This window comes from Pinus tabuliformis, chromosome 4_1 (assembly GCF_031772625.1).
Source record: "Pinus tabuliformis cultivar Carrire ecotype Pingquan chromosome 4_1, CPIR1, whole genome shotgun sequence".
NCBI lineage: Eukaryota > Viridiplantae > Streptophyta > Pinopsida > Pinales > Pinaceae > Pinus > Pinus tabuliformis.
Genome location: NC_142303.1, coordinates 698,296,830 through 698,322,037, shown reverse-complemented (window position 1 = coordinate 698,322,037; position 25,208 = coordinate 698,296,830).

The window sequence follows — 25,208 nt, the reverse complement described above, 5'->3', positions numbered from 1 at the left end:
TGAGAAACTTGCCATTGAGGCATGCAAGCTTCAAAGTACTGAAGGGGTTGTTCCTAGATCAACTCCTTGGATAATGAGCTGATGTCGACAAGGAGCGATCCGTCAAAGGAGGGCCTTAATGAATCCCACATCAGTGACACGGAACGGAGCTAGTGATTGTGATGAGGTGAAAACAAACTGTGATGTATGATTCAGGGTGGCGGTCATGAAATGGATGAAAGACAATGTATGGCAGTGGATGGGACACGATTGACTCTTTGCAGAACCACATCTCTTGAACATATAACGACACTGATGTGATGGATTGCTAGCATTACCCCAAATGTGGATGGTGTGGCGAGGACCATGGTGATGAGACCGGTGAATGAAACAACCCAACCCGATGTGATACGGAGGACAAAGTGTCATGTTCAAGAGTGACTTGCTACCATTAAAGCTGTGAGGTTCTCCCAATTTTTCCCTAGTCATTATTGATCAGTACCTCTTTATTTTTGTCAAGCTTGAGGAGGATAACATATGCTTGTTCTATAACCTGCCCTTCGGACAAGCCCATCGCTATGTTTTAACGAGCCTAGCGATAGGGAAACTCGTTCTCGTCTAAAGACAAGTTTGTCGCTATTTAATGATTTTAACGAGTCTAACGACAAGGATAACTCGGTCCTTTTCATTTTTAGAGAGTCTGAAAAGGCACGTAAAGTCAACTCCAAAATTCCTTTTTCGTCATCTAATCCCTTAAGTCCGAAAAAGTATAAAACAATACATAAGGGATGAATTTTCGATTTCTTTAACGAGCCGAACAAAACAAGCGCTCGATCTTTTTGTGCAATAATCCCTCAGGTCCAAAAAGATTAAAATCTAGAGGAGGGATAGCTCTTCCGGTCCTTTTAACGAGCTGGAAGGCCAAAACTCGGCAAACTTTTCATATTCTACGAGTCAGTGAAAAGAGCTCAAAGAAGACTCGTCTTTTGAGGAACGAGTGATAGACAGGGATAGCAGCAGATTCCAGGTACAGGTTGGAATTTTCCAATCACGGCAATGTCACAAGGATGGCTAAGTGAAATCACTCTTCGCAGCTGTTCCTCAAAATGGGTAAACAAACATATGGAGATGAACGATTGGCCAAATGAACAGATGGAGGTGAGACTGCAAGAACACGACCAAGGGCTTTAATATGGCAGTCAAAGGTTACATTTCTCAAGGTTATTTACCGGTTCATTTTTTCTGAGTGAGCTTGAACTTCTAGGGAAAGATTTCTCACAACTTATGTTTAGTTTTTAACGAGCATGAACTATGTGCAAAAAACCGCTCGATGATGGATGCCCCCAGCATAATAATAATGCAGATGAGGCATATGCCCCCCTAAACTTTAAGGGGCAGTTCATTTTTTAACGAGCTTGAATGCGTCCAAACCTTGCTCAATTATACCAGTCTTAATACAAAGAACGCCTCAGGTGAGGTATTCTTATTTAAGGAGCTATACCTCATTAGCTACTCCAATTTGGCAAGTTTTAACTTTTGCTCCACATCCTTTCTTTATGTAAGCTGGAAACGGCTAATCCTACGAGTTTAACGGGTTAGACCTACAGGTTTAAAGGGAGGACCTAAAAATTTAAAAAAATAAATAGTCGTCCCGTGCTTGCACTCCAAAAGGTTTGCATGCCCCCAGGTATAAGGTATAATTTCAAGGCTCTTCCTCTTTCTTATTATCCAAAAAATGGTTTTGTTCGCTACCGCAAACTAAACTCTCTTTTCGACGATGTCTATCATTAGGTTGCTAAGGATGGTGACTACTTGTTTTAGAAATTTCATCTCTTTCTTTGGAGGCTGCCCCTACTTATCCTTAAAAACATATGTTTTAATGGGTGAGGCTTGCCTTCAAAGATGGTGGCTACTTGCCGTCACAAATGGATCTCCTCCCTTAGGAGAGCCTACTTTTTTAGACAAAGGGAGCGAACTTTATATCACTCACATAACTTTGACAAAAGAACTTTATTCTAGAACAACCCTCTTTTGACGGGGTACGGACTAGTCCCATTCTTCTGCGGAAATTAACTTTATACCCAAGGTTTCCTCTGCCCAAGGCAGGCCGGGGTGCATGCCCCCTGGGTCCCAGTTCTTTCTTTCCGAATCACTCGCATTCATCGGGAAGTAGAACCGGGGGGTGGAGGCATTCCTTGAGTGAATAAACCGTTAAGGGATGGTATTTGACTATTTGCGATGCGTGATCCTGGAAATGAAAGTTGGTCTACGAGCTTGACCATTCTTCCTTCGTGCAGAAAACACATAACTCTAAAGAGCGAGGACACTATCGCCTCCATGCAATATATATAGTCTCGTCCAAGGAGTAAGTTATACACCAAGGGTCCCTGGACGACCATGACGTTCATATGAACTGTCTTCCCTTTCAATGTAACTGGAACATTGGGGAGAATCCCTAACGGGTGACTGGTTCCTTTATCAAAACCTGATAGATTTCTTATCTCAGGTAAAAGCGCCGGGGAACTCAGTGCTTTTCAAGCAATAGAGGAAAGGATACTCACAGATGCCCCTTCATCAATGATAGTTCCAGCCATCACCATTCTGTAGATTTGGACAATGATTCTGAATGGGATACTGGCTGGTAACCGGGGTCTGCCTAGTTGATTCCAATCAAAGGACACAACCAGGTTGCTTGGTGGTGGGACCGAATATACGGCCGGATACGACCCTGACGATGTTCCTTCCTGCGATAAAGGAATGGGCGCATTGCCCTGATGCTCATCAGAATCTGTGTTGATGAAAAGAATATGGACGGTGTCATCCTTATCCTCTTCAGTGAGGGTGTCATTTGAAGATGGGTCTCCAATGACGGAGTCATTTGAGGATGAAACCTCTGAAGGAAGAACCGGGTCAACTGCCGTTTCGACCTTTAGAATTTCGTCTGGTCTAGATTCAGTAGGTTCATTCTCAATGACTGACACTTCAGCTGACCATTTGATCGGGCCAGCTAGATTTTCAACTATCGAGGGATTAGGCGCGAGTTTTTGGTATCCAGGAGGAAGTCGTAACGGTGATACTGGACGATCTTCCAAAACTCTCTTCGCCACATCTAAGAATGGACATCGGTGGATGGCGTGACCGCCTTCACACAACATACAGGGTGATCTTGGTCTCCCTTTTCGTCCTTCACTCTCGCTAGTTGACGGACTGCAATCAACATGACTATCAGAGGTTGATGCTACCGGATTGTGCAACCTAGGGGACCAGTCCCTTAGTATCCAGGGAATACAAGGACAATCATGATGGAAGTGGGTCCCTTTGCAAATGACACATGGCGATTTAGGCCCGGTCGGTGCAGTGTGTGGATTTTTGTCAGATGTCTTTTGCTTGCCCCCAGTCGCCTTCACCATAGGCCCCTTCTGCTTCTTTCCTCTCTTCTTCTTTTCCTTCTTCTCCATGGGAGGCTGACTTATGCCGGCTCTACCTTGCGAAGATGAAGGATCAGAGGAAGAATTGTAGGAAGTGGAAGGATGGTGGGTAGTTCTAGACTGGTCTGACTGTTGATTCGACTGCTCAGGATTAGTGGCGATCTGAACTACATTAGTTGAAAAGAGCCATACAGGCAGGCCAATTGTCAATCCTGGAAGTGACAATGTGGCCATATGAGGCACACCAACATCTCCCCAAGAGGAGAAGGGATTGGGACTTCCACCAAGGTGACTTCCTTGGTTGGTGGGCTCCATACTTTTCAACTGAAAGATCAACGTGGGAATAACAGGTGATTATGTTCCGATTTAAAATAAATTTTATTAACGACGCTTTAGACACAACTTTGCTTTTTCATGTTTTAAGAGTCGAGAAAAAGTTAAAGATGACTCTAGTCTCCTTCGATGTTTTAATGAGCCCGAAGTGACAAATGCTCGGGTGGACTTTTTCAGTTATAGAGTTTGAAAAAGGCCAAAAGAAACTTCTCTGGAGTTCTAGGCAGAGGGTGTGCCAAACTTTTCGCGAAACCACAGAATACGTTTTACGGTACGGGTGGTTGATCTTCGTGAATGCTGTGTTCACTGCATCGCGATCAGTAGGGCGGCCGACACGGCTTCCTATGGATAAAGGCTTTGTTCCTATAGGGGTCTCCCAATATATATGCGATGGTACGTGGGAGTACAAGTCCGTATTAGTGCCACCGAATCTCAGGAGGAATCACCCACCTTCGTAGAGATCGACAGTCACTATGTTTAACGACGCCGGAACACGTCTCTACCTAGACCTCTATGTGTTTGCGTTATGTTACAAAGCGTTGTTATGTAAATTGAATTTATTTTAATGTTGATCTTGTTTAGCAGTTTGCCTTTAAGGATCACCACGAGATGTATGTAACAAATTCCTGAATGCAGTCTAAGATGAGAAGCAAACTTTTCAATCTTTCAACTTTGAAAATCTTAACTACTGAGGGAAAACAAAGGCAAATCTTTTCACACAGATCATAGAGCACACACTAATGCAAAATTTCCTAAATCGGCATGCAAACAGTCAAATGCAAAATGCACAATGCATGTATTTTCTTTTCCCTTTCTTAATGTTGATGGGTTACAAAAAGAAAGTTGTTATATAACTTTGATTTCGATTTAAAGCGAAAACAAACAAGTTTGTCCAAAATCAAAAGACACCTTAAGATTTACTTGTTTAATCACTGGAAATACATGAAATCAAACCATAATGATGAAAGTAAAAAGACTAATCAGCTATGGACAGCAAACAAGCTAACTCTTTAGACCAGAAAAATGCCTAACACAGGTTTAGATCTAAGAGGCCAAAGCAAGACTAGTTTACTCTTCGTTATGGGAAATTGTAAATGAAGTAAGAAATACAAAAGAACAAGTACAATTTCGTTATATAACAGAGGCGGAATGATGGCAAGTAAGGTTGGTTTCAGAATAGGTACAAGACTGACAACTAGCAGCAAAATCTATAGTGAAAACTGGCAAGAAAAAGGGAGGAAACCCCAACTGCACTAGGCAAAATTGGGCCAACGCAGGTGCTGCACAACCAGTCTGGCTCTCAGCGCAGGTAGCCCCTTCGGGACCTGCGTTGCAAAGCAGGTAGCCTGTGTACTACCTGCTTTGGAAAACGAAAGTTACGTTTTCACAGTTTCCGGGTCACAATTTTCTCAAAAATGCACAGTTTTTGCTCAAATCAGAAGCAATAAGTCAAGCACACTCAAAGGGATGATAAGGAAGGTGAAAAGCTATCACTAAGAGCTTACAAGGATCCTTGTAGATCAGCTCTTCAAATCATGAACATGCTCAGAAATGAGCTAGAGTAGCTGCCCTCTACTTCGCTTTTGATATAGTCAAAAGCTTTTCGATTTGGTACTCTTTTGTTCAGGAAATTAATAGCAAAATACTACAAACAATCAAACAGATACGGTCCCCAGTGGAGTCGCCAGTTTGTTGTAGGGAAAAGTATCCGATTCGGATTACCCTATCCCACTCTAAGGGTGATAGTACCTCAGCAACAACTGTAAAGAAAACTACTTAAGGTTTACTTCTTTATGAAAGCAAGAGAGAATGAGGAAATGCACTAACCGTTGCCTTGCGCTTAATGTCGAATCCAAACTCTTCTCTTCGCTGCTTGCTCCCAACTCCTTGCTCTTTTGTCGGCCCAGCTACAATGAGATCCTGCAAAATGACAAAGAAGGAAACTACAAGAAGCATGCAATCATAACTGATTCACGGATTAGCATAAATCAAATATACAATTATCACAAAACATCATTGAAACAAGTGCATATAGAAGAACCTCAATAGCTTTTATTAATGAAGAAGTAAAGGTTCTGAGAGTGTTACAACCATTGAAGGCCCCAATCCAGCAACACTTCCCAGCAGAAAGAATATCTCCTCTTCACCTCCCTCAAGCAATCACCCAATAGTTCTATAGTGAAACCAACAGCATATCATTACTTTGCACAAAACTCCAGCCTCCTGAGCTCATAGGAGAGAGCTCAATATATAGATGAATTGAGAAAGGATGAGTCAGCTTGCAACTGATGTGTAGCTGCCTTGTGTCCTCTCTCTCTTTAGTTGATCTTCAGTTCTTGAGTCCACTTGGAGAACCTTGCTTCCACTTGGAGAAACAGAGCCTCTGACTCATCACAAGGCGAAATCCCTGATCCAAGTGTCATTTTTGGAGCAATGACTCAGTGTGCCACTTGTCCCATCTCACTCAGCGTAGGTGGCCTTTGTTCCACTTGCTTTGCAACGCAGGTACACCATGGAGGAGTTGAGTTTCAGCGTAGAAGCCTAGTGGAGCACCTGCTTTGATTTCAGGATTGCTTGTTTTTGAGTGTTTTCAGGTGGAGAACTGATCTGAGAGCTGTTGGTTTGTTGACCTTGTTCCTCTAGGGGTAGGAACATCATGTTTAGGGACTTTGGATCCCTTGGATTATTGACAAATCATGCCTGATGCTGCAAGGCACAAAATTGTCCATAACAGTTAAGTAGGTTTGCTATGTCAGGTAGGCTAGGTACAGTTGCTTAGTATAGGTTAGGCTAGGTTAGGTTAGGCTATGATAGGTTAGGCTACACTAGGCACTGCTTTTTTAGGCTGGGGTAGGTTAGGTTATGCTAAGATAGAATATATTATGTTAGTTTAGTTTAGGCTAGACTAGGTTCGGCTAGGCTAGGCTAGGTAAGGTTAGGCTAAGATAGGTTAAGTTAGGCTATGCTCCTTTACGGTAAGGTACGGTAGGCTAGTCTAGGCTACCCTAGGCTAGACAAGGCTATGCTATCCTAGGCTACCCTATGCTAGGTTAGGCTAACTTTAGCTAAGCGAGGCTAGGCTAGGCTAGTCTAGCCTAGGTTAGGGTAGGTTATGCTAGGCTAGTTTAGGGTATGTTAGGTGAGGTTAGGTTGGGCTAGGCTATGTTCAGCTAGGCAAGGTTAGGCTAGTTTAGTTTAGGTCAGGTTAGTGTAGGGTAGGGTAGGCTAGGGTAGGCTATTCTAGGCTAGACTAGGGTTGGCTATTCTAGGCTTGACTAGGATAGCCTAGGTTCGAGTAGGCTAGGCTACGATATGCTAGGTTAGGCTAGGTTAGGCTAGGGTAAGCTAGAGTAGGTTAAGTAGGCTAGGCTAGGGTAAGCTAGGTATGCTAAACTAGGGTAGGTAGCCTAGGTAGATGAGGTAGGCTAGGTAGACGAGGTAGGCTAGGTAGGCCAGGTTACATTAAGATAGGCTAGGGTAGGCTAGGGTAGGTTAGGGGAGTTCAGGTTAAGCTAGGCTAGGCTAGGTTGGGCTAGGTTAGGGTAGGTTAGGCGAGGTTAGGTTTGGTTGTGTTAGGATAACTTAGGTTAGGTTGGGTTGGTAGGTCTGATAGGCTAGGTAGGCTTGGTTAGGCTATGTTAGGTAGGCTATGTAAGCTAGGTTATCATTCAATTGATTCTAGCTAAATCTGTAGAATAAATTTAGTACATTTTATTTTTATTGTTCTTGTAGGTTTTATTTTTTCATGAATTTTTATTTATTAAAATTGGAAATCGAAAATTCCTTATTCTTTTTTAGAATGAGAAGGAAGAATGATAACTTTTGTATATATTCATTTACCATTACTAAAAGAGCTAATCTTTTAAAAAAGAGGGTGAAAGGTTTTGTTCATTATGTCAAATTGCTTTTTACTTTCATTTCTAATATTTTTATATTTAATATTTTATGTTTTTTTAATGTGTAGTGTGTTTATTTATATTTATAATTTATATTATTTTTATTAATTACAATATTAACATATTTCTTTTTGTTTCATTTGAAAAATATTTTTGTTAGGTTTTAATTTCAAAATTAAGATATAAAACATATTTTCAAGAAATATAAAATTTTATTTTTAAAATTTCAAGATATGTTCATTATTGATTTGCATTACTATGTGTGTGTTCTTTGTATTTTCGTTAGAAGTATATATTTTTTACGTCAAATATAATAATGGATGTATTATTCTCTATTTTATAGAAAAAAAATAAATTGAGTAAAACTATATATTATTAGATTATAATTTTTTGGAAAAAATGGTTCTCTTTAGGTAAGGAAATCTGATTTGAGATTTGGTAAAGGGGCTTGTGTTTCAAGCTTGGCTCAGAAGATTTAGGATTAGGATAATGAAACATGATTAGGTTTGACAATTTTAGATACAAAATTACTATGAGGGTCTTAGGCTTAAACTTGGGAAAAGATAAGGTGAATTATTTTATTTAGCTTAGGTTAGGTTAGATTAGTTTATGTTAGTTATAGTAGATTGTGTTAGGATAAGGAATGTTAGTTTAATGTAAATAGAATAAGGTTTGGTAGGGTAGGATATTTAATGGTAGCCTAAGTTAAGGTGTGATATAAAAGTTTAGCATAGGGGAGAATAAGTTAAGCTAGACTAGGCTTATTATGGGTGGGTTGCAATAGATAGATTATGTTAGGTATATTAATCTAGGATGAGATAGGATATGATATTTTAGGATAGATTTATGTAAGATAAGGATAGGCTTTGATATATTAGTCGAAGAAATAATTAGGTTGGGTTCAGTTAGGAAAACCATTGGGAGATTAGATTACCCTAGTCACACAAAGCTAGGATAACCTTAGGTAGTATAGTGTAATGTATATGTAATATCCCTGCTAGCACTACAAATCATAAGTGGTAATAGAAAATTTAAAATTCATACAGGCGTATTTGATATTTGGAATTGAATTTATTTACACTATTACCATAGATTTAATGATAATATTTTAAACTATTGTACTGTATTGCATTGTATGTACACAACAAAGGCATTCCATTGAAATTTAAACCAACATAGATCGATCTAGTACAAATCTAATATGAGTTGAGAGGGATCAAATTTCTTTAAGTGAATTTTTTTTTAGAGTGCAAAATACAATGTGTAACATTTTATTGCTTAAATTGTATTTTTAAATTCTACATAGAGTATATATAGAACCAAATAATTTTTTTAACCATAAAAACATGTTTTTTCATGATCAATACATAATTTTTTTAAGATGATATATAATATATGCATAATTGATAATAAAATATTTTACATAAGATGTACATTGAAACATTTTATAACACAAATTAAAATATTTGTTTTTATTATTAACACATTTTTAATGATATTTCAATATTTATTTGTATTAAAATATCCTATTGATAACATAGATTGAATTATTTTTTATATACAACATTAAAATATTTTATTTTAATAATTTATTTTCTAGATATATATATCTATGTATATATATATATATATATATATATATATATATATATATATATATATATATATATATAGATAAAGTTGACTATTGAAATCTTTTTGAAAACTATAAGGTTTAAACATCTTACTCACAAATATTTCCTACTTCCAATTACTTTACATCATATTATTTTTTTGTATAGCCTATTTTACTTTTCTCTTTAGATCATAATTTATTTATTTTAGTTTTAAAGAAGCATGTGTCAACTTGACAAACAAAGAACTTACACATCGCCTCATACTGGGTTGTAGAATGAGCCTCTCCACTCAATAATTAACTATTAAGACTCCATATGATCAGCCACATTCGAGCTTTAGAAGTAGCTAATAATTATAAATTGGAAGGAGAGTTAAATCATAAGGGAAATGAAATAAGTTATTGGATATAAACAAATTGTTACATAACCATTTTTTACTAGATCACTCATTAGTTTAAGAAAAGGAGAATCTTAGCAAGGGCAATGAGCATTGTGGTAAGTGAATGATGCACTATGAAACAATCGTCATGTGCCACTACTTGGTTTAGGAGAATGAGCGTTTTGTAGTTCTCCCACAAATATTCCATGGCATCCTTAAGAAAAAAAATAAAAAATCTTCAGCACATGAGACATGTCCCAAATGAAAAAGCTTGTATGAGTTGCAATGAAGGAAGAGTGGATTTAGGTGATATGGAGACTCGAAAATTTGCTGCCAACCTAAGTGACTATAGAGTCACTTCTAAGATGATACGAAATATATGAAATCAATGGCAAAGAAGTTTCTTCAGGAAAATGTAGACATGATTTGGTTCTTGCACTATGTTTTTAGCTATACACATGATGTAGAGGTAGACATTTCTACCTTTTTTCTTTTTGTATTTTTTTCAAATATTTCAAGTAGATATTGAATAATTCTTTTCTTTGAATTTTAGGTTCTCTCTTTGAAATGGATCGATGGAGTCAGGGAAAATATCAGGGTTTTTACTTGGACCAATTTCAGAAGATTGGCTCAAAACATGAATTTAGGATATATATATATATATATATATATATATATATATATATATATATATATATATATATATATATATATATATATATATATATATATATAGATATAGATATATATATATTGTTGTGGAATTATGAAAAGGGAAAGTGATCAATGTTTCTTTCCTGAAGAAGCACACCAACATGTTATAAACAAGAACAAGTTATTAAGTTTCAGAAAACTAATGTCTCACAAAACATTAAAATACATAAGATGTAATGTAGTACATGTACTTCTTCGTAAGAGAGTGAAACTCTCTTTCTTTTACTGAATTTGAAAATATAAAAGTTAGCAATTGCCCCTAAAGGTGAAAATATGAACTAAAGGAATAGAAGGGGCATGTATATTTTCTTTAATGCCATCTAGGTGCACAAAAAGGAACCCGGTGATTACAATGCACAATTAACATTTCTATTAAGAGAAAATTTAATAAGTGAACAAATTTTCATAGTTGCTTGAAAAATGGACTATACATCATTCTTATTTATAGTAGAAAATGAAGCTTTAATGAACATCTAGAAAGGAATGTTCACAATATAGCAAATAATATTTATACATAAGCTTCCAAGTTTTGATGTTATTTCATTAGATCTCTAACATCTTGCCCATGATTTCACATGCTTAGTCAAACTAAAATTCACACAATATGTGCTTTGACATTAATCAAGTATTCAAGAAATTAATTTGTAATTTTTTCCTTTTTTTGATAAATATATATTGTTAATTTGTAAGTATGTTTCGCTGCAAACAAAATGTTTCAGAATAAATGAATATTATAAAAAAATGGTATAACAAATAATTCTTACCAAATTTAATAGAAAAGATAATATAATAAGAAGATCTACATCAGCCAAATTAATATCATTCAAGCACTTAAACAATATGCATTTAAAAAAAAAAATAGAATCATAGATCAATCAAATACATATGCAACAACCACTATGTGTTGCTATATTGTGCAATTCTCACTCAATGATATGTCTGGCTCAATTGCAATAATACATATAAAATAACCAATGTATATTGTTATATTGTTCAATGTCCATTCAATGATAGATATGGCTCAATAACCATAATCATTTTACATGTTGTTATATTTGAAATGCTTTCTTAATGATAGATATGAATCAGTAGACTAATACATTTTACAACGAATATGTCACCCAAAACTATGCTCAATATTTCATGGAATTAAAAAAAAAATGGATGAACAATGTTTCTATTTTAAACATCAACAACATCCGTGGAATTTAAAATGACATCAGTAATTATCACTTTCCTCTTCAAGTTCTCTTTCATTGAGATATTCATTAAATGTAGAAGAGGAGAAACAACAAGATAATGTATACAACAAAGAGACAAATGGATACAAATTGTAAGACTACATGGCTTTGCAAACTATATTTGAAAATTTTTAATCTATATGAACTATATCTTCCACATGGACCTACTTTAATCAATTAGATATAAAGCTAATAAAACATTTAGCTTCTATCTCATTGAGATCTTCATTAACTGCGCAAGAGAAGCAACAACAAGGTAATTTATACAACAAGGAAAATAATGGATACAACTTCGAAGACTACATTCTTTTGTAAATTATCTTTGAATGTGTTTATTTTTTTATCAACTATATCTTCCACATGGACTTACCACAATCGATCATATTTATAGCAAATAAGAAATTAAAGAATTTTAATTTCAAAATATTGATAAAAATAAAAACCTTTGTACATTAAAAAGATATATATAAATCAAAATAAATTTATATACATGAAATTACAATATGCAATTTCAAAGGTGAGTATAATAGTGTCTATTAAAAATATAAAAAAAGTTAACCGTAAATAAAAGATACTATAAAATAAAAATATTTATCCTTATAAACATAGGTAATTATCATTTAGGAACTATTGCAATATCATATGGATGATTGCAATCCCATCCATGAAAAAGGAGTTTGTGAAATACCTAAATATCGAAAGAAGAAATTTGCTAGGAATGATAAATATATAAGTATTAAAATAAATTCAATGACTATAGGGTCGGAAATAATGAATGGGTGCATTTATTCTAGCAACATATCCACAAATTTTGTGCAAACAAAAGTTATGAAAAAAAGTTTTATTGGTAGTAATTTTAGAAATTACAAAATATTCAAAATTAAAAAATTCCCATTGAAAACAATAGGCGTCCTACGATTTCTTAAAATTATTGTCAAAACTACAAGAAACATAATGATGTTGGCATAAATTTTTTGGATAAATCATTAGAAAATAAAGAAAGAAGTTAATTGATAATTTTAAAAATTCTTATTCCATCAACAATTTAGGGAGAAGCTATACCATGATAAAGAATTAGAAGATAAAATAAAATTGAGATACCATTAAGAGATTATCAACCTTAATTTGAAAAATAATAATTAGTTAAAAATGTATATATGTTTATCTTTGTGATGGGGAATTATTGAATATGAAAAACACTTTCTCCTAAAATGTCTTACATTAAATAAGAAACTCAAAATATTTGCTACAATACCTACTTTCCCAATGTTTTAATTTATCAAATTTATGATGATTCGATAATTTTTTTCTCTAAAAATTTTCAATTATAAAAATCAAAGAATCCTGATCGGGATGCAGGATGATAGTTGGGACAACGTGGTTGTAGTTATGAATGCTACTTGGGCACTTAATATCGTCATCCCCCACATGCTGTGGGCAAGGGGTGCGGTGACCCATGGCATGAATGCATGTTGGGGAAGTGGGCAAAGTGGCGGGACTTGGGGTAAGGAAGGTTATATTGGCAGGAGAGGTAACACAACATGCAGTGTTAGAAAGAAAGCTTATGGAGAAGGGTGGGATTATAGTGCTATGGGAAGTCACCAGAACTTGAAGAACCAAGGTTGATGACGTATGCCTGAGGATTTCGTGTATGTAATTTGGCCCCGCTTCAACATTTTGATTATGTTATGGTTGGGATTTTTCTGGGATGAAAGGAGGGTAACCAATAAGAGAATTTGGGGGATAGAAAATTTCTGGTTGGAATGGGGAAGGAAACTCCTTGCCATTGCCTAGTTTTGTGCCCATACCTTATATCAAATAGGTAAAAGCCATGACTGATGGGAGTGAAATTTATTTCTATGGGGTTGGGATTCTCCGCGCTCTATAATCAAGGCCAAGGGGGAGCTTAAATGTGGCGAGGAAATGCATGAGCGGAAGATGCTTGTAGAAATAGGTAGAGGGAAGAAACTAGTAGGGGTCTACGGCTGCAGCCATGGCCACGACTTGCAGAGTAAGTGCTGGGGTATATGGAACCCATACTGGAGTGATGGAAAGGCCATAAACTCATGGTGGAAACCGAGTCAGGGGGATTTGAGAGGAAAAATCACTAATCCTTAGGCAGAGGTGATAAATAACCTGAACTACCATAGGCATGCAACTAGAAACAAGGGGGGTCTGCAAGCTTGGCTTGGGATGGCGAGGAATGACTTGTATACAAACACTGGTAATGGTGAAGTGAAACAAGGTGGATCAAGGGCATGGGTCATGTACCTACCCATTGTGAGTTGCGGGCTTCGGTCTACCCCAACATGAATGTGGTGATAATTGACAGAGAGGAGAATCAAGGAATGATGTATCCCATTGTAAGCAACAATGCACTCATGAGGTGGTGCATAACAATTTTTATTTTGTTTTAATCTAACTTGTTATATATTTTATCATTGTTCTGGAAAGTAGGTCACGCCTCGTTCTGTGAGGGGATGTGTGCATTCTAGGAGAGGCCTGAAACCCAGGAAAGATAACGGCTAAAGCACGTTGGAACCACCCAACAGTTGGAAATCAATAAAAAATCTCAACATTGAAGCAATAGTGGCATATCGAGAGGGGATGGATGTTGGAAAACAAGGAAGCGAGACAAAGGAAGATATGGATAATTGGAGGACACTTGTTCCGAATCCTTGTAAGACTCGTGGAAGAATCACACAATTCAAGCAAGCATTGTACTTGTATTGGTTAATGAATAATTTATCAGGGCAGGCGATGGAGCAGATCTTTGTGGGTATGGTGGTGACACTATAGGGAATGCCAAGCTATATGAAGGACATGGAGAAAAGCTCTTCCCGCTGCATAAATAGAATATTAGGAATTTAGGCTAGACAAAATCAACTACATATCACTTTTATACTGGATTTGTATGATTTGACAGGAGCATCCGCCAAGGAGCATCCAGCACCCGTTGCATCTGCCTCAGAGGATCAGAAGGACTAGACTCTTACACATGCATAATTAAGTCTTATGCGGTTATATTTTAGTTTCAATGTTGCAAATATCAGTTTTTACAGTTATATAGTGTATGGGCATGAGATAGTGTCATATCTAGCTTGGCTGGAAAGATTAAGACAATATTGTTTTTGGATGGCTTACAATGTCGACTGGTGGCCAACAAACTTGGTCTCCCTTCATGGCAAGTTCAGGCCACCTGGTTAATACGTGTGGTGTAAACTTTCTTATTTTATAATACAAAATGGAATGTGCCTGCCAAGCTTAAAAAAAAAACATTAAATAAATAAAATAATTACTTACCTTTTTTAAGGCAAAAAAAAGACTAAATCCAATCTCAATAAATGTTGAGCAACTTCATCTTCAATTTCAAAATAAAATTTTCATTTTTTTTTTAATGTCAATTCAATATTATATTATCATATCTCTCCTAAACAAAATGAAAACCTCCAATGTAATATATAATAAAATCTTTGACTTATGAATTGAATTCAAAGCTTCATATGTAAAACAAAAAATGTTACCTCACTTAATTTAACTCATAAAACTATTATTTCTTTAAATTACTAGCCAATTAAAATAGACACTTAATATTTTCCTCAATAATGAAAGAAATAATAATGACCTCACCTCTTTTTGTTCAAACCTCATACTCAAAGTAATAGTAAAAATGATATCTTATATTTTCCTGTTGATTGTTGAGAGCTTTTCTTATTTAAAAATTAACCCAAAAGAGGAAACAATCATTTCCCCTTGAATTGGTAGGATTTAAATATGGGTAACAAAAGAATGATTAACAACAATCTATAGTGTCAGGATTTGAACACGAGTAGTGGAAGAATACAATAGAAATCTATGTTCACGGTATTTGAACCTATTAGTGAAAGAATTAATATCAAACTACACTAAAAATACCAATAAAAATTAATTATATTATGTATGTGTGTGTCAAGATATGTTTCTTTGTTTTAAATTAAATAAAAAACACCCCCCAATTAATGATCATTAGGAACTATTCTGTTGTAGGAATCAAATTAAGTCAACCATTAAACATTTTCGAGAAGGGTAAATATTTGTTTTATTAGTCTGAATGGAACAGAGTGGGTGGATTCTAAAAAACAAACAAGAGAGGGCTATAAGTAAAAGGATGAGAAATTAATGGGAATGAAAAACCTAGGGCATTGACAAGATCCATGATTATGGTAGCATGAGGATTTGAAGGAGTGGACAATGATAATTGCAACGACTTGATATTAAGGGTATACCCAAGTTAGGGATGACATCAATTTTGTGTGACAAAGGATTTTTTATCAAAACCCTTATCTATCGATCATCACTAAACTGATATAATTTATCACTATTTCATTAGAAAATGATATTTGATATTGTCTCTTGTACTAAATGTCATTTTATATATTTCTATTGCTAGTAAGTATTTGCTGCACAAAACCAATAATGATTGCTTCAAAGAACAAAGTGATGCTTGTCACCTATTTTTATCATGTCTCGAAGGTTCAATGTTGGTTTCAAATTTTTGAGCATAACATACACTTTTCCTAGAAGATCAACTATTCCATTGAAAACTTCGTTTTTGTTTGTTCATACCAATTATAGTGTGATTTTTTTCAAAAAATCATTATTCTCACTTACACATTGTGGAATTTGGTTTGATGATTGTGCCTTTGATCTTCATACTTTTACATTGTGTAGCTGATTCCCAAATAAATTTCATTTGTTTACGCAAAAATAAGGATTACATATTTAATGTCACAATGTATATTAACGAATGTAAATTAAACTATTCTAAAAAGTTAGGGAGACTGAATGAATCACACTTTTCACTTCTAGTAAACAATCCATTACAAAGTGAAAGCATAGTCAAAATGGTCAAGGAATGTTATAATTTTCATCTACACTTAAAATAATAATAATGGATTAATTTCTTAGAAATTCTAATTCTCTATATTCTTTAGTTCATTTCTATCATTCAAGACTCTTCATAAATGAAATATCTTGATATAGTGATTTTGAAAGTGAAAGAAAGAAAGAAAGAAATAAATTATTTTAACATCCAAGAGGCTAAAGGTAGCCTATGGGACAGATTTCTTATCATCTACTTGATGTATTCGGCCCTTTTCTGTAAAGATTGAAAATAGATGCTCCCAGCATCCCAACAAATCCCTCACTAAATAGGTTATCCCAAGAGCTAGCTTCCAGAATATCTCCATAGCTTTCCATGTTGTCTTTGAAGGCCTCACATTATAAAATGATTTTTTTTCCTGTTTCCACTTTTCTAGAAGAACAAAAAATGCATACCCTTCCCTCACACACTTCCTTTGGCCTTTTCCAGTGCCCTGTTTCACAACCGAGTTGATGAGAATTATTCCCTAGCTAAGAAATAAGAATTTTAGCTCTCCAAGAGATATTGGACTCTATGTATGCTTTTGGTTGATAATTATGAGTGGGATTAAACACTTCAATATAGTCATTTTTCTTTCTTCCTAGCTCCTTATCCCAAGTATGTTTGTAAATCGTTTCCATAAAAAAAGATTTTATCTCTTTGTTTTTATGGGACGCGCATTCAAGCAAATACCCCATTTACTAAACCATTTGTTATTTGCTGCATCCAAGTTTTTTTTCTCTTGCACAATCTATCATTAAAGACAACCTTAGGCCATCTACCCTCTTCCATTTGCTCAATTTTTTTTAAATACCTTAGGACTTATGACATAGCAATTGCTTCAATAGGAGAAGTTCATGTTTCACTTAACAAGATATCATAAGGAACTACACTTTTAATCTTAAATTTGTTCATAATTAAACGCCTCTGAATTTTCTCAATTGTCTCCAATGCATGTCAGAGGTACTACTAGCCCACAACTCACAACCATAGAGAATCACCGAAACCACTAGAAGTCCAAAAAGAGTTTGAGTGATTTTCGAATCCCATAACTTTGCCTCTCTACACTTATTTTGAAAATCATAAAACTCTTTCCAACACCTCAAAGTTCTTTTCTTTCTACAACCGTTCCAGCTTAGATTTTTGTTGAAGTCAATTCCAAGGTATTTGTAATCTACAACTTCTTCCAGAGTGTTTCCTTCAAAGTAGAAATTACGTTGGTTATGTTTTCTTTTCTTAGAGAATACCACTACTTTGGTTTTGCTGATATTGAATTGCATCCCCACACTTTATAAAAATCTCAAGGGATAGTAAGTGCTCTTGCAAACCAAGATCCAATTTAGTAATCAGAATAAGGTCATCTGCATACAAAAGAAGCCTTATAAAAAACTTGCACAAATAAATACCATCACACCCTTGTGAATTTAACCACTCCTTAAGCTTGTTGATATATAAAATAAAAGGGTAGGAGATAGTAGCCAACCTTTCTTGAACCCGATATCACTTCTAAAATTTTTAGAAATGCCTGTTGAAGTTCTAATTTTGACTTTTACCTCTTCATACATCCTATGCACAATTTCTCTCAAATGTTTAGGAACCCCAAGTTCCTCCATTCTATGCAAAGTTTATCCCTAGGAACTGAGTAAAACACTTTTCTAAAATCAACATGGCAACAAAATACTTCTTCCTTTTTATCCCAATTTTTTTCAATGATGTGCCTTAAAGTTATGGAATGATCAATTGAGGAATTTTTAGGTCTAAAACCTACTTTCCCTTTAGCACGCTTATCTCTTTCTTCTGCCCACTTGCTAATTTTGTTTTCTAGCATGCTTTTAAATAGCTTTGCAAAAAAAGGGTTTATCATGATGGTCCTATAATTAGAGGGATCATTGACGCCACCATTGTTGAAAATAGGTATTGTCAGACTAGTTGTCCAATATGTGGGGAGCCCTTATTGTATGATGTTGTTGAATATTTTTGTAATGTGAGGTGCAAGAATCTTTGAGCCCCACTTTAGATATTGTGCTTGGAGTTCAGCTAAGTCTTTTTCTTTTACGACACCCAACTTCTTGAAACCCATATCTACCTCTTGTACCGTGAAGAGTTCAGTATCAGTGATGACCAAGGGGGGAGGGTCAGCATTGGGAACATGCTCATAGAAATGTCATCCATAGTCAAACCATTTAGAAGTTGTAATATTATTTCTAATTTCTATCTTTTTCAATTGTAGCTCCTTCCAAAATAATTTGGATTATTTTTCCCAAGGAAGATTAGTTCTTCCCTCCATGAAACCATGAAATCGACCTTTTTCTTGCTTAATAACTAATTGTAATATTTGAGATTTATGTTATCCTTGTTTGACTCTTTCCACATTCTCCTTTCCTTTTTGCATTCCTTGTCAAACCAAGGATTAATCGAAAAGAAATTTATTTCAGATTTCTTACTTATTGTTCTTTTGCACTTTGCAAGTGCGCATTGAATTAAATGTGTTAATTCATGACTATGAAGGCTATGAATTGTAATTTTCTTCTTCTTGAAGAGCCTCTCTAGCATCATTATGAAGGTATTACAATTTCTTGGGGTCAAAGGAATTCTGCCCTGTGGGAGATTTTGTTGGACATGCTGAATTTTTTACTTTAATTGTTTCCTTCCAGTCCAATGGAAACATAAATAAATTGGCTTGTGATCTGATTTCAAATCCCACAGTTGATCTCTAACCAAAAATTCTTCCATTTTCTCACACAAACCATGCTAGCAAATTACATAATCTGCCACACTTGCTCCAATGTAAGTATTACAAGTGAAATTATGAAATTGTGGAAAAAAAACTCCTCAATTATCACATAATTTCACTCAATCAATACGCAAATAAAATGAAACAAATCTCAAGGATTTTCACTCAGTCACTGTCGCCTTATGCTTCCCATATATTTCAATTAACATGTCGTATTCCATTAGAGGCTTCAAATATTCTATCAATTTCTTGTTTTGTGATGCTCCATACACTTCACATAATTAAAAATAAAAATGAGACTTAATCTAATGTGTCCAAAATTTTTGGAATTTTCAACATTGTTAATAATAGATAGAAAAAACTTCATAAATTCCTAGAATTTAATCCTCATGCCATTTTAGCTTCTTAAGTAGAAATGTGGAAAAAAAATCTATGAAAAATGCTTCCTTCAACAAAGATATTACCAAGATTCCAATAACATTTCTTGCAGACATTGCTATGAAAATATAAATGGTAGAGCAATTCCTCTTTAAATTTAATATAATTTAATAAAATTATTGTAATATTCTTTAGAATGAAACATAACTCATAGCAAATTTTGCTAACCACAATCGTTTGACATACATTATCCTCACTCTATATTGAGCCATTTCATCATCCGACCACATGAGGACCTCCATGTGCTATTAAATACCTAGCACGTCCCACTCACAACAACATAAAACAAGCCGCAATAAAGTGATGCGACTGACTGAGATTTTAAGCATTGAATGCACTTAGCGAAAGAAGCATAATACAAAGGCAAGGGATAGGAATATCATATCTGATAAATTTTCATAGCAGCATGTAGGAACAAGTGGAGTATTTTCCCATGGACATCAATTCTAATAGGAATAGACTACTGAATTTTTCAGATAACATGAAGAAGGTCTAAAAATTCCAGAACTCGTATTGCAATAGTCACAGAGCTATGTGCCGACCAAGGTGTGGAGTCATTCATGAAGGAAAATAAACCACAAGACATCCCAACTAAGAGGGCCTTCATGTTTTCCATGGTTCCTATCGAATCAACGTGATAGTATGTAATATATAATCAACATTATATCCCTCCAATAATTATCTTGCAGTGCTTACTTCTACCTCATTAAGAGATGTCGTTCTCACCCACTGTTGGCGAAAAGAACACACCCCCGCTATACCCCACCTCCCACGCATTCAAGGCAAAGGACACCATGCTCCCTGTCTTGAGCATGTGGGGTGTGGTTGTAATGAACTTGGTTGTACTGTCCTCAGGCCTGGCACCTCTGAGACCTTCCCTCATCTCGATCGGGAGTTTTGAATTTATTTTTAATAATGACGTGGGATGTACATTTAAAATTCATAATTAATGCCATATTATTACTCCTCATTTATTTTTTTGAATTTTAATGAGAAGGATATATATTTCACTTCGAATATCATAATGAATGTATTATTCTCTATTTTATATCTAAAAATAAATTGAGTAAAACTATATATTGTTAGATTGTAATTTTTTGTAGAGAATGGTTTTGTTTATGTAAGGATATATCATATGACATTTCGGTATGGGACTTAGGGTTTGATCTTGGTTTCAATGATTTAGGATTAAGATAATGAAGTAATCTTAGGTTTTACAATTTAGACATAAACTAGTATTTAGGGTCTTAGGCTTAAGGTTATCCAAGAATAAGGTTAACTAGTATATCTATGTTAGGTTAGAATAGTTTATGTTATTTAGGGTAGATAATGTTAGGCTATGGAAGGTTAGGTTAAGGCATGGGAGGATAGGGTTTTGTTAGGCTAGGATGTTTAAGGGTATCTTAGATCAATGTGTGTTAGACTAGGTTAGCATAGGGTAGGATATGTTAATGTAGACTTGGCTTATGTAGGGTGGGATGCACTTGATTAAGTTAGGCAGATTAAGATAGGCTAAGTTATCTTATGGTATTTTAGTGTTAGGTTAGCCTTTGTTAGAATATTTACATTAGTTTAAAAAAAAACTATGTTGGGTTTAGCTTAGCAAGGAATGGGGAGATTACAGTACTCTACTGAGGATATGATAGGCTAAGCATATGTAGTATAGTGTAGCATATATTATTATAAGAGTAGGATATTGTATTGTAGGGTAGGCTATGTTATGTAAGGCTACAATAGTGTAAATTATGCAAGTGCAGGCTAGGTTTGACTAAGTCAACTTATGGTGAGGTAGGCTAGGATAGTTAGGTGAGAATAGTTAGTTTAGATTAAGCTAGATTAGGTGAGGTTACAATATGATAAGCTACATTAAAATAGGAAAGTGTGATAATCTTAGGGTTTAGACAATATACCTTCAAATTTGTGTGTTGGACTATTAACAACCCATTTTTGAACTATCTTTTATAACCATTTCTACAAGAAGATAGCAACACTGACAAACACACAAACATTCACTTACTCACACATGAGATCTCTCTCTACCTCTCTCTATCTCTCTCAATTACTCTCTCTCGTAGTCCCCCATTCAAAAAAACAACCCTCGAACTTGGTCTCTATAAAAAACCTCTTTTGACTACTCGAAAATTTAGCCCTTAGGCTCCATTCAATTAAAAAATTCTTCATTTACAATTAAAATTTGACCCTTTCCAAGAGTACATTGAGTATGTCGATATATAATATTTATTACTTATATGAGGTGGATCTATTATGTGGATTTTTTCATCTATATTACATTATGTCAAGAAATCTTTCGTCATAGATCATGTAGTTAGCAACATTCTTTGATGACCTCACACAAGCATTAATGAACAATAAATTAAACTTAGGGTAACTAGCATGGCCGCCTGGCTAGGGATCATGATTCTAAATCCAAATGCATAGTCAAATGGTTTAGTGATATACCTATTTATGTAACTTGAAAAATCAGCTAGACTAGCCCCATAGGATACCATTCTTTGACATGCATGGCATAGAATATATTGGATCATTGATTAAATAATTTAGGGAATTGTCCTCTAATTTGTTTGCATGTACCCACATCTCATGCTATTAGTTATCCCACACCTTAATCTATATATGGCCACCTCATGAAGTTTATTTCATAGAAACATTAATGAGATCATTAATATAAACATCCTGCCATTATCAATTCAAACAAATGCTACCACATTTCTTATGTACAATGGTCACAAGTAAATTCTAATCATAATTAAAAATAGCTCTAGGGCCCAGATAATATAACTACCTACTAAGCCTCTTCTTTTGGAGGTAATAAAATTCTCAAGCATGACTATTTAACCTAAGAAGGGATTAGATATACCAATACTACATAAGGTCTACACATTGATCCTTTAACAACCTAAATTAGAATTTCATTTTTATGCCAAAATTGTCACTTGCGACCATATAACATTATCTCATAAATTCCGTGAGCACAGGTAAATCTACTCATCTATAACAGTCACATGTAATACCTTCAATCATTCTAATTGCTAGAAAATATATACAAATTCTTTCATAAGCTAAATGAGATTAAGACAGAAAGGGAAGAAACATTGTACACACATTCCATGTATCTAGCACCAATTGAATCTCACTTGGAGCGAGGAGCACCACCACCTGGCCATGAATCACCTCTGACTCCCCTCGAGCTGAAGATCTTGCCAAGGATCAGCTGTCCTCAATTGACCAATGCACTGGATATTTAATACCCTCTTTCAAGATTTAGTTACCATTAGCAGTGTCTCGCTTTATGGATTTTTCGATTTGCCTAGGTCTTATTCAGAAAAGCTCATCTTTATCTCCCACGATGATTTTCCACATAAAATCTTGAATTTATCTCACGCAAAGCTTTTATGTCCGATGGATATTTATCTCCCATCCATCCGATGGATATCCAATCCATCCAAGCTTATCTAAAATCACATCTAGAAGCTTATCATGAAAGATTCATCTCTATACCTTTCCTCATGAGATTTTACAATCATCTCCTCTCTTGTTGCTCCACCCTCCAAGTGATTTATTTTATTAATTTATTTAATAATACATTTGCTTTTCAAATTACATATCATGTAGCTTTCCTCAGCTTAGGTGTAGAAGAGTTTAACCCACAAAGGAGGGTGTCAAACCTAGCTTTCCTCAGCTTAGGTCTACAACCTTCAACACACAAGGGAGGATATCATAACTAGATTTAACTTAGCTTAGGTTTACAATAATGTAGTACACAAGGGAGGTATGTTACGTACTCCCCCCTAAATTTTACACCATCCTCGGTGTATCACTACACCATATCCTTGCTCACAGCTAGCTGGTTTCTAAATCAACACCTTTCATGGTTCTGCCATCTGATACAAATTTTTCAATGTACATTTGCCATGAGGAGTGCTACTAGCATCTCTCCTTCTATAGCTACCTGTCACACATTTTTTTCAAATCATTTGTGAGAATTTATCGATGCAAAGTTTAACTATAATAAATATCATGATTTGTTACTATTAAAACAACTGTTGCTTATCATTTATTTTATCTGAAGAATGCATGTCCTATTCTTGCATTCTTTCAACCCTTTGTGTTCTTCTCGAACATTTGCTTCTTGCAGTATCTCTACATACAATACATCAGTTAGCATATTTTCCACATTAATATGCCTGCAAGGTCATAGTAGATTATTTCATATCACAATATGTTTTCATATACATATATTCATTGTGATTGTATGTATGCCAAACTGTGATGAACCATAGTTACTTATATCAAACTTACTTTCCTTCTTCAGGGAATCTCCAGGTTTGTTTACCAGGCCAGACATCCATCTAATGACTACTGCATCGCTGTACACAAGGTATGTTATATGCACCAATACACATTTCATTTTTCAAACTTGTAGCATATGTAGTCATATGGTCCTATATGTATTGTTGTTCACTATTCAGCTGAGGTACAACCTATAATACCATCCTCATGGTATCACCTGCATGACATAAAATTTATCCGCATATTTTTCCGCCATGTTAGTATCCTACAAACATTCATTTATCATGGTTCATCTATGTAATTAAGAAAGTTTCATGTCATATGTAAATCAATTCCAGATGTCATATAATAATATAACAGTCATCATGCACACTATAACTCAATCATAACCATAACTTCTAGTTTTCGGATTAAATATGTCACCTGTACTAGGTTTTAACAACAACGAAATGTACCGTAAGGCAGACTATTGACTATGATACTTAGTCTGTCATAGATATTTAAACTCTTGTGATCACCAAAACAAATTTGTCTAGTTCTTAACAATTATTTCACAACTACACAATTTATGTCATAGGACTGACCATTTTCCTTTTTTATACCTCTAGATCTTTTTGGTCATGCATACTTTGGTGTAGGTATGACCTCATTCAATAAAAATATGCATGGTGTAGGTGTGACCTCATTCAATAACAATATGCATGGTGTAGATCTTGTTGGTCATGCATACTTCGGTGTAGGTATGACCTCATTCAGTAACAATATTCATCACTTCACACCCTTTAAATTTTTATGCGAGGTGTGACCCAAGGGTATTTACACGTTAGTTCCTTAAATCATCCTTAAACCGAGAGATCAATTTTGAATTCATGGTTTATACAACAATCATTAGGCCACCCTCAATTTTTCTCATGCATCAATCCTGTCATGTTCAATTTCCAAGTATACCTTACTTGGTTACAAAGATGTTGATCATTATTAATGCATGATGTCGTATACAATATATTGTATTACATCTCTGAACCTACTTCACAATCTCATCCCATGAATTGATATGTTCTTTATGCCTATTTCATATATAGGTTAAGATATTAATTTACTTAACTAGAATCCCTGAGGTTCCAACCTATGCGTGATTATTTACTTATGAATAATGAATTGATAAGATTTTGTTTCGTCAAAAAATGTGTAATTACTAAAATAATTCATCTATTGACAAACCATACCAAAAGTAGTTTA